Source organism: Ochotona curzoniae, unplaced genomic scaffold (genome assembly GCF_017591425.1).
Source record: "Ochotona curzoniae isolate NIBS_2020 unplaced genomic scaffold, NIBS_Ocur_1.0 scaffold_274, whole genome shotgun sequence".
In the NCBI taxonomy this organism is placed as follows: Eukaryota; Metazoa; Chordata; class Mammalia; order Lagomorpha; family Ochotonidae; genus Ochotona; species Ochotona curzoniae.
Window position 1 is genome coordinate 8,064,947 of NW_024467101.1, and position 7,795 is coordinate 8,072,741.

Here is a 7,795-nt window from a genome sequence, read left to right on the forward strand (position 1 = left end):
CGGGAAACAGGGCTGCTGGGATTAGAACCAGTGCCTATGTGGGATCCTGGCATGTTCAAGTTGAGGACTTTAGCCACTAGGCCATGGCACCGGGCCCGAGAACACTGTTTCAACATAAAAATTCACAATGACCATTTATAACAGGAAATTATTGTAAATTATGATTCATCCATATTACAGAACATAAACACCTGTTAAGGGAATATAACTGCATATGGAAAGTGCATCAATAAATACCATATACGAAAAAAAAAAGATAGGGCCCAGCATAGTAGCCTAGCGGCTAAAGTCCTTGCCTTGCATGTGCCAAGATCCCATATGAGCACTGGTTCGTATCCCAACCGTTCCACTTCCCATCCAGCTCCCTTCTTGTGGCCTGGGAAAGTAGTTGAGGACAGTCCAAAACCTTGGGACCCTGAACTCAGGTGGGAGACAGAAGGAATCTCCTGGCTTTGGATCAGTTCAGCTCAGGCCATTGCAGCCACCTGAGGAGTAAACCAGCGAACAGAAAAATTTCTTCTCTCTGTAAATCTGACTTTCCAATAAAAATAAACAAATCTTTAAAAAAAAGACATAAAATACTACAGGCAGGTAAGATTATAAATTATGTCTACTCAGACTTACTATTGGCATCTTGTGGGTATTTTTTTACATTGAATTCATAATAAATTTTCATAATCAAATAATTTCATCTTGAGATTGAAATTCATCATTTCCAAAACTTTTTAAAATATTTACTTATTTATTGGGAAAACAGGGTGAGAGAGGATCTTTCGTCCCTAGTTACTCCCCAAATGCCCACAACAGCTAAGAATGGTCCATGCCAGAGCCAACAGCCAGGACCTCCACCTCGGTCTCCCACCGGCGTGCAGAAACCCAAGTTCTTACAACATCATTTTCTGCCTCCCAGGCATGTTAGCAAGAGGCTGAACTAGAAGCACACAACATTCAGGACTCAAACCAAGCCCTCCAACAGGCCATGCTGACATCACACCAGCGGCTTAATCCACGGGCCACAATACCAACTCTCCAGAACAAAGCAACGCTTCCCCAGGTGGCTTATAAAACCACTCTAAAGACTTAGCCAGTATGTGCTTAGCTAATCTTATAGAAAAATAGTATCCATGGAAAAAATAAAAACAACCTATTTCAAGCCAACTGTTTGTCTTTATTCCAATTCTTCCAAGTTAAATTCAGATTGGCCATTGTACTTAAAGCTTCCTTAACATTTTGCCAGATTTTCAACACACGAATACTTCAAAGAACTAAATGAATCGCCACTCCTTTTCTGTAATACGTTACAAAAGCATGAGGCTACTACAGAAATAAGACTCAGATCCACAAAGTGAAATCAGAGAAGTCTGGTGTCAGGTTAAGAAGTACCAATTCAAGTCCAAGCTACTCTACTTCCAATCCAGCTCCATGGGAAAGCAGCGGAAAATGGTCCAAGTGCCTGTCACCCACCTGGAGACCAAGGACTCCCTGCATCCTGGTTTCACACTGGCCCAGACGTGGCTAGTGTGGCTTTTTGGAGGGTAAACCAGTAGACCGAAGACACAGCTCTGGTTTGCTCTACCTTTGAAATAAATCTCTAAATAAACATGCTGATTTCACTATTCTAACACTGTCACTTGTCATTTAGAAAACACAACCCTAAAACTTTACACTAAAACCCCTAAAAATACCAATGCTCCAACTTAAGATAATCAGTAAAATTTTAGCAAAGTCTATGGACCTGGTGCAGTGGCCTGGTGGCTAAAGTCCTCGTCTTGCACACACAACGATCCCAGACGGGCACCAGTTCAAGTCCCAGCTGCTCCGCTTCCCTTCTAGCTCCCTACTGGTAGCCTGGGAAAGCAGTAGAGAATAGCCCAAAGCCTTGGGGCCCTGCACCCACGTGGGAGACCACATGATGCCAGGAGACTCCTGGCTCCAGATAGGCTCAGCTCCGGACATTGTGGTCAATTGGAGAGTGAACCAGCAAATGGAAGATCTTTCTGTCTCTTCTTCTCTCTGTGAATCTGCCTTTCCAATAAAAATAAATAAACCTCAAAAAAAAAGTTTAATAAGTCTACTCCAAACATAGACCTTGGCCCAAAAAAGAATGCCAAGTCCCTCTGCAGCCCCTACAACACCACGACAAGTTCTACTGACAGGATCCAAGTGCTGAAAGGTTTCTCCCAAAGGAGCACACATGCAGGAACCTTCCACCTTCCCTGCTGCCTGTCATTACATTACCACATTCTACACTCACATGAACCAAGCTTAGCGCTATCCCCAAGCCAGCTCTTCCGAGAAAATAAAACAAGCCCCCAATGTAATAGGATTTTAAACCATTCTATTATCTTTCTAGATTGATTTTTCATAGACATCATTCCATCTGATCCTCTCTGATAGCCTGAGGAATAAGAAGAAAGACTGCTCCTTCTTTACAATGAAGTCATTTACCAATCCCCCAGGAGGGAACTGGAGGTCAGTGGGGTTATGTGCTGGTCAGAACCAACAGGGCTGATGAGGAGCACACCTCGGTCCGAACCTGAGACTTACTGCTCTATCCGCTCTCGTGCTGTAATCATTTTCATTTTGAACAGCTAACACAAACATCAACTTAAATGATATATTTAAGTTTCTAGGTACAAAAATGAAGATGCAAGCATGTCAGTACTAGCATCATAAAATTAAGACTAAAAATTGCAATAACAACTGAAAATTACTAATAGTAGTAGTTCAAAACAGTATAAGCTGCCTTAAATCATATTGACTTAAATCAGTGCTTCACTGAATATAATATTACATATGAATTCCCCAGAAAAAAAGTTACACAACTGGGGGGGTCTGTAAGAACAACTAGCCACATAAACTGCCCAAACTTCTCATAAACCTTTCTAAGTTTTGTGACTTCACACTAAATTATTAAGTTCTCTATGTGAAACTCAATTTGATTTCAACACCAAGTCATTACAACAGTACCAGCAAACTGTTTCTGCGTAGGACTTACAACATCCATTCCATTCCAGAACCCTTCTGGACAATGACTAAAATTCTTTTCTGTTTTTTTTTTTTTTAATCAAAATGACCAGCCCTAATCATCTCACCTAATTCATCTTACCTAATGAGATGAATAACAAATAACATTCGAAATTATTAAAGTCTCAGAAATAGGCTATAGAAATTACCAAAGATCAAGTATAGGCCCATGAGAAATTATTAAACATTCAAAATTATTACAGTCTCAGAATTAGGCTATAAAAATCACCAAAGATCAAGTATAGGCTCAGTGGCATACATAAAGAAACTGAAGCCTGGAAAAGTGAGGTGGAATTAGGATGTAGGTCTGTCTGCCAATCCAGAGCTTCCCATTGCTCTGTGCTAGCTCTGCAGTTAGTAAAATGTGCTCTTTCTTTAAAAGAAACATTAAGGCTCAAAAACTGGGATACAGGATAGTGCTCGCTGACAGTCTTTAGAAAACACTCTCTTGGAGGAGTATTAATTATCAACAACGACCGAAAACTGGTTTTGTAATCCAATGCAAATATCAAGTAGCTTTTAATAACTAACTCTGCCATCAATCATCATAACTGCTCTTTTGCTATTTTACATTAATATTCACTTGCTCAGAATTACTCTTAGCAGTTGGCACGGATCAGCCAGTTAAGCTAACAGCTTTCAACGGCAGCATCCCACACTGAAGTGACAGTTCGAGTCTTGGCTGCTCTGCTTCTGATCCAGCTTCCTGCGAACCTGCCTGGTGAAGCAGTGGAGGATGGTCCAAACACTGAGCCGACCACGCTCACTGCAGCCTTCTGGTGAATGAACCAACAGACGATTCATTCTCTCTTTTCCCCCTCTGTTTCTCTCTTCTTATGTATTTGAAAGGCAGAGACAATTCAAAATAGAGGACTGACTATGTTGAGAACTGTGCTCCTAAGCATGGGGACATCAGGGAACACAAACAGGGTCTCTAGTTCCTGCAGTGAACAGCTGGATGCATCTCTCTAAAAATATTACTCCAGGATTTGACACGATATTGACCAAACCACTTCACCTTACACAACTATACCATCTTCCTCCACCTCTTCTAAACCTGTGCCAACTACCACACCCATTCTGAAACAAGAATACTTCCTGAGGTGAACTCAGCATTCCACTTCACCACAGAAAGTGCTAAGCATGACTTCACATGATTTTTTTTTTTTAACTGACCAACCACTCCTCCCCATCTGGGGTAAATTTTAAGAACTTCTCACAAGCCATAATAAACCTTCCCAATTCACAATGTTGGGCACAAGTGACTGCTAACACACCCACCCTACACTCCAGTTCACTAGAATCCCGAGTCGGATAGTGTAGGAGCAGCAGCTATGACTGCCAACTGTGAACAACTCTAACACTGGGATATTGGGAAGACTCACACTCTTCAATCCAACACGAGACATTAAGAAGCTTTTAACAACACTAACAATAAGCTTTGTAACTATTCCTTTTCCCATGTCAATAGTAGTCATTTCCTCAAAAAAAAAAATCTGAGCACACAGACTATGCTGTTTGGCACTGGGGACATCAGGGCACCAACACAGACTGAGTCTGGCTACTGCAGAGGAGCCCAGAGCATGCTGCCTCCATAACTCAGCGTCTTTCCCCGGGGTTCTTTCAAGTATCTGTGAATACGACTTCTGTTAAGCAGCACCTGATTTTATCAAATGTGTTCCTAACAACTTGTGCATAAGTAACACTTGCCAATAAACACATTTTCCTGACATAAATGCACTGTATTTTAAAAGATGTTCAACTTGCAGTTTTCAATTTCTCGTGCTTCTACTGCTCCACTACCGCTCAAACTCTTAAAGCTCCATAAACCACTAAAAACACTCTCAGATGTCATTTCATGAATGGAAATTCTTTGGAATATTCATTCTAAGACAGAAATCCACATTCCAGTGGACCACAATCATTCACAGAGCTTTTCAAGGGTAGATCACCAGGCACTTTCATCTTTTTTTTTTTTTTTTGGAAAGGCAGCATTTCACAGAGACAAAAGGAGAAAGAGAAATCTTCCATCCGCTGGTTTACTCCCCAAACAGCTGCCATGGCAGGGGCTTGGCCAGAGGGAAGTCAGAAGGTAGAGCTTCTTCCGGTCTCATGACTGTGTCAGGGCCCAAGCACCTGGGCCATCTTCCACAGTTTTCCCAGGCATTTTAGCCAGGAGAGGGATAGGAAGTGGAGTAGCCACAAGTCCTGCACCCACATGCAGGTGGCAGCTTAGCCCGAGTCAGAGAGTATGGGAATACTTTGGAATATTCAACCTGAAGCGGACTGTGTGTGGAGTTTGGTAAGACCACCTGTAGTGGACCACCAGGTGCCACCACATCCTGCATGAGGCCCAGTAATCAGCATTTCAGGCGGTTCATACTCTTTCTAAAGAGAAGCCTTCCGGGCGCAACACTGTGGCCTAATGGCTAAAATCCTTGCTTTGAATGCACCAGGATCCCATATGGGCGCCAGTTCATATCCTGGCAACTCCACTTCCCATCCAGCTCCCTGCTTGTGGCGTGGGAAAGCAGTCAAGGACGGCCCAAAGCCTTGGGACCCTGCACCTGCATGGGAGACCCAGAAGAGGTTCCTGGTTCCCGGCTTCGAATTGGCGTAGCACCGGCCATTCCGTTCACTTGGGGAGTGAATCATCAGATGGAAGATCTTCCTCTCTGTCTCTCCTCCTCTCTGTATATCTGACTTTGTAAAAAAAAATAAATAACTCCTAAAAATAAAGAGAGAGGTAACCACTGAAGAACCTGGTATAAAGCCAAGAAACTTGGGTCCTTCTATGGCTTGCCAGTAACTACAAGGTGGGCTGTCCCCAAGGTGCTGGCCACTCTGGCTCACTTCAAAGTAAGGTAAGTAATCAGAGCTGAAAGAGGACTTTGCGTGTCTACAATTCTAGAACCTTCCAAAGCAGTTTAAGATCATACACTGTACTGGGTTTACTCACAAAACAAAAAAAAACAGAAATCCTTCTGTATGTTCTTCTGTCGACCCCAGTCACAGGCCCGAGAAGGGAAAGCCTTCCGTGTGCCTCCAACACACCTTAGTTGGTGTCCTGTAAGGCAGTGGGACCACTAACACTACAGGGATCGTGTCTCCGGCCCAACAGCCCTGACTATGAAAAAGGGGGAGACCCCCATCACTTCTCCCCGAATAAATCACAAACATTTCACATAAAAGTGCAATCTTCTACAATGCAACCCAGGCCTCCACCGGCAGCATCATTTCACACGGAAGAAACTAAACTGAACCCCAAGTATATGCACTTTTGAAAGTGTTACTGATAATAAACAATAATGATAACACGGATGTCTGATAACAAAGCCAATGTCCAGAAAAACTACAATAATCGAGAATGTAGGCCTTGATCAGAACACATCGATATCTCACAGGAGTAAAAATCAGTCCATGATGAATCCCGCGATAAAGTCCAAATTCTGCAGGATTATCAGGCACACAAGAGGAGTCTATTCCAGTGCCCATCAAAATCTAACCCTCCCACCCTCGTTCTGACATTAAGTTTCCCAGCCCAAAGTCCAGCCAATAATACCCACTTCTGGCCCGTGAGGTGCACAATGCCTAACCCAAGAAATAACACTGTAATCGTTACGCCGCGGAGCTATTGGGACAGACCCGCGTCCCCAGAGCTCCCTCAACTGCCCCCCAAAAACCATCAGCCTTCCCACTCAACAAGGACTGTGCCAGGTCGGGAGGATGCCCGGGCTGCCCAGTCAGGCGGCCACTCCTCCTTCCCACAAGTCCTGGCCGGGCCCGCACGGCTCGCCCGCGGAGCTCCCATGGCCCCCGACCTCCACCAGCCTTCTCGCCAAGGTGGACGTCCCACAGAGCCGCCCTGGTCCAAGGGACACACACACACACACAGAGACACACACCACGACGTTTCCCCAGTTGAAGGGGGACAGAACTTCACCCCTGGGGGGCTGATCTGCACCAGGTCTGCCAAGGCCATCCGCGCCCTGGACCCCGCCTCCTCCGTGCTGGGGTCGGGGCCCCGAGCCGTTCCCACACCCCCGTGCCCATTCCCGCAGCTCCCGAGGGAGGGTGGTGCTGCTGGCCTCCCCGGCCGTCCCTCCCCGGGCCCAGCACGGCCGCCGCCTCCTCCGAGGGGGTGACAGGCGTCGCGTCGGGGCCGACGACACGGGCCCCTCCTCCAGTTCCTCCTCATACGGCGAGCAGACCAAGGGTGGGCTTCTTACCGGACGGCAGATCATGGCGAGGCCCGCCTCTGCCACCAGCACCCCCACGAGGCTCCCAGCCTTGGGGCCACGGAGGGCAGCGCCTGGGCCGCTGGAGCGTCTAGTCCGGCCGCTCCTCCGCCGCCGCCTTCTCACAACCACAACAACATGGCGGCAGCGGCCACACAGAGCGCGCTCCCGACGCCGAGCCGGGCCGCGAGCGGGAGCGAGCGCGCGAGCGCGCGCGCAGGCTCGGGCATTCAGCCGGAGGAAAAAAGTCAGGGGCCGCAGGGGGCGGGGCCAGTGGTATAGGCCACGCCCTGGCAATGGGCGGGGCTGCAGGCTGGCGGAACTCTCTCGGCGGGAGAGGCTCAACTGAGTAATACAGACTGGCTGCACAGAGTGGGAATAGGCCACGAACGAATCGGGAGAAAGAAAGCCAAAGATGGTCCTACAGATTTCTGAAGAAGGCATCTTTGCGTAACTCTGGGCTGGAGCCCTATAGGCTAGAGACATCATCAGCTCAGTCTACTTACCGATAAAAAAAAAAAAAAGAAGAA

At 46.4% G+C, this 7,795-nt stretch overlaps 1 protein-coding gene across 6 annotated transcripts in view; it reads right to left on the reverse strand.

Annotated features, from left to right (window-relative positions):
* Positions 1 to 7,423, reverse strand: part of MTMR3 (myotubularin related protein 3) — a 100,881-nt gene extending 93,458 nt beyond the window's left edge. For 5 of the 6 annotated variants that reach the window (XM_041003496.1, XM_041003499.1, XM_041003498.1 and 2 more), the window contains exon 1: positions 7,257 to 7,423. The gene's annotated coding sequence lies outside the window, so the exon portion shown is untranslated. The other variant, XM_041003495.1, reaches the window with a different exon arrangement.
* Between the last annotated feature and the right edge of the window lie 372 nt (positions 7,424 to 7,795).